This window comes from Octodon degus, unplaced genomic scaffold (genome assembly GCF_000260255.1).
Source record: "Octodon degus isolate 3935 unplaced genomic scaffold, OctDeg1.0 scaffold00130, whole genome shotgun sequence".
Lineage (NCBI taxonomy): Eukaryota > Metazoa > Chordata > Mammalia > Rodentia > Octodontidae > Octodon > Octodon degus.
This window is the reverse complement of record NW_004524706.1, coordinates 3,048,812-3,052,440: the sequence shown is the minus strand read 5'-3', so window position 1 is coordinate 3,052,440 and position 3,629 is coordinate 3,048,812.

The following is a 3,629-nucleotide window of genomic DNA, read 5'->3' as shown; positions in this document are numbered from 1 at the left end:
TAAAGCATCCTGCTGAACACTTAGTGAAATCACTGGCAGTTTCCATGCTGGTCCTTCTTTTGGACTGTTAAATTTCTCTGCTAAGTAGATGAAAGGAGGAAAAGACAAATATATATTCCCCCCCCCCACTGTGTGCAGGATTTTTTTAAAAATACATCATCCTTTAACAAGAAGGATATAAAAGAAGCCAAGAAAAGTTCCAGGAACTTTAGATACATAAAAGGTCTAGTGTGTACCACCTTTTTTGGGTTTTTTAAAATTTTATTTGATCTTTTTTTAAAATATATTTAGTACAGGGTGTACAGGGTCACCCTGCATAGATCAAACTTGTAGTGATCCTCCTATTTTCATCCTGCCAAGCGCTGGGATTACAGGCATGCACCACCAGGCCCAGTCTCAATCACTGTCTTCTTGATATTGGAATAGTCCCTTGCGAAAAAAATCTAAAAGCTGAAAGTAGAACTGCTAAATTTGAATTAGAAGTGGGGAACTACAGCCTGTTCACCCAACTGGTCTTCCTCTCTCTCTGCCCCTTCTTTTACAACCCCTCCCACTATTGGAGAGAAATGTTGGAGTTCTCAGAACACAATATAAAGCCATGGATTTAGTACAGTTGTACTTTTTGGGAGGCGTGGTGCTTGGGATCAAACCCAGGGCCTCGTGCATACCAGGTGAGTACACTACCACTAAACTACAACCCTGACCCCAGTTCTACATTATGGAGCCACAGACCTAGGAGAGATGTGATTTACTTGAGATAACACAAAGGATTAGTAACAGCATCAGGCCTAGAACAACCTCAGCCTGGGGCTTTCTCCTATATCAAACTATCTCTACTGGTATTCAGAATAAGCTAGATCAGCAGGACTTGAATGTTCCAGATAATCCATGTGGAGGAAGAAGAAAAGAGAACCTACATTAAGTGACATAATGTAATTTATCACAATTTTACAAGTGTTCATAAAAGTACAAGGTCAGCAAGCAGAGATGCCAAGTCAGAATTCAAAGACTAATTTCCTCAATTACATGTTTGAAATATCATAAACTAAAGGTTGTATATTGGTGACCTGGTGGCCAAACCTGTCCCACAAATATATGCTTAGTTTGACTGTATATACCTTTGTGATATTGATCAAGTTACATGAGTTATGATTTGATTTCCTCATCTGAAAAATGGGTTATTGGAGGAAAAAGAATAGCTGATACCTATAAATCTCTTAGAATTACTGTTAGTTCCATGAGTATTATTTTATCTTGTTTTATTTTTAAATTTTATGCCAACATTTAAAATAAAATAAGTTGGGTGTGGAGATACATGCCTAATATCCCAACACTGGACTTTGAGATAGCTCAGTGGCACATACAATTGCCTGGTAAGTGCAAGATCTTCAGTTTTGTTTCCAGTACCAAAAAAAATTTTGGGGCTGGGGATATAGCTCAGTAGAATAAGCACTTGCCTGGCAAGCACAAGGGCCTGAGTTCAATCCCCAGTTCCGCAAAAAAAAAAAAATTTTTTTGCCCTATAATTCCAGCACTTGGGGTTGGTTCTACGGCTGAGGAAGGAGGGTCTCAAATTCAAGACCAACCTGGGCTTAAAAGTAAAAGCTCATCTCAATAATAATAATAATAATAATAATAATAAAGAATTCACCTACAAATTCATTTCTCTGACTTCTCTGAAACAAAACCAGAATAAAATGGAGATCATGTTTTGTAAGTACCAAGCTGATTCATTTTAATTTTCTTAAATCATGTTCTATTACAGACTCTTCTCTAAAGCACAGCCCTGAGACTTTTTTCCCCTCATCAAGAGACAATAGAGTAAGCTTAATAGAATGAAAAATAAATTGCCAAATTTTCTCGGTTTCCCTTCACCTATGAAGTACAGCAAATAGTAAAAATCTCAGTTTTCCCACACTCCAAAAGATGTTCAGTACTTCTTTCAACACAGGATAGCTAGGCCACGAGGCTGGGACATAGAAAAGGGAAAGGCCTGACTCTCGTAATTAAAAGGTAGAAAAAAGAAGGAAACAAGCAAAGATGCATCCTCTGAGAGACATGCTTTTGTCTACCAGCTCTTCCAAAGAATAAGGATTCCTGTTCTTCTCCTGATTGGGATTCTAAATAGAGACAATGTCCAGATGATGCCTACACTACAGAACAGGCAACCATCTGGGTAAAAGGGGTACCACAATGTCACTGGAAAAAGAAAAAAAAGTTTTTATAGTGGCCCTCAGCCAGAGGTTAAATCCAAGCTCTTTGGTTTTTTTGTTGAACCAGGATTTGAAATCAGGACCTCATGCTTGCCAGACAAGAATCATGCCATGGAGCTATAACCTCAGGCCCAGTAAATCCAAGTTTTATAGGTCTTAAAACTGGTGAGATGGAGGCAAAAGAATATTTTCTAAGAAAAAGAGCACACACACACACACACACACACACACACACACAAGCTTGGGAAGAGCTCTGCAAAGTGAGTGGCCCTTAGCTCATGTGTGATATAGAACATATCCAGAGGTTCCCACATAGCCTGCAGAACAACAGAAAAAGTAACCCAGAATATTGCCTGGCAAGTATGGAGGAAGTGGCTCTATAGATTACTCTGGTCCAAAAACAAAAAGGAGTAACGGGCAAACCTCAGGAAGAGCTGTGGTTTGCCTCCAGGCTCTGAGCAAACTCAAGGAGGTCAGTCTATAAGATGTGAACAGCAGGTTCCTGAGAAGAAATGAAATAGTACAGGGACACCAAATGGGTTCAAGGTTTATGGCTTCCCCAATTATAACACTTCATACACACTGGCGCCATTTTAGGGACACCCAGAGAGGCAGACCACAAATACAGGGAAGACTGTTCCTTTCCAAAAGAAGTTATTACTATTCTAATCATTAGATATGAATGTTTTAAGCCAAATCAAATATATTAGATAAATTCAGAGATGTTAAAATAAAATGGTGATAAGATAAAAAGTGACTGTGGTAAAGCTACTTGAGAGACTCCTCTGTGAAGATGACATTGGAGCTGAAAAATAATGACCAAGAACCAGCTGTGCAAATGTCTAAGGAATATGCAAAGGGGTAAGCAAGGATGAAAAACTGTACAGTAATGTTTGAGGGCTCCAAGAACACCCAGATGTGCCAATGTTACCAGAATCCAGAAGGAGAGAGACAGGATGAAGTCACAGAAGTAGGCAAATGGAAATGATGAAAGACCTGTAGGCCACGGTAAGGTTTTTAAAATTTCATTTAGTATCTGATGAAAAGCCATTAGAGACTGAAAAAAAATTATGTGAGCCATTGAGGCCATGTCCAGAATGGGCCATAAGGGAACAAGGGTGGACACAGAAGAGGCATTGTGGGAATTCAGATGAATGAAGACAGTGGCTTAATCTGGGCCAGGGCCTTGGCAGTGGTAATAATGAAAACTAGTTGAATTCAAGATACGTGTTTTAGAGGCTGTGTTAGCTTCCATCACTATAACAAGACCCTTGACAAAATCATCTTAAAGAAGGAAAGGCTGGGCATGGTGGCAATGCACACCTGTAATCCCAGCACTCAGAAGGCTAAGGCAGGAGGATTGCTTCAAGTTGTAAATTCAAGCCATCCTGAACTGCATAGCAAAATTCTGTCTCA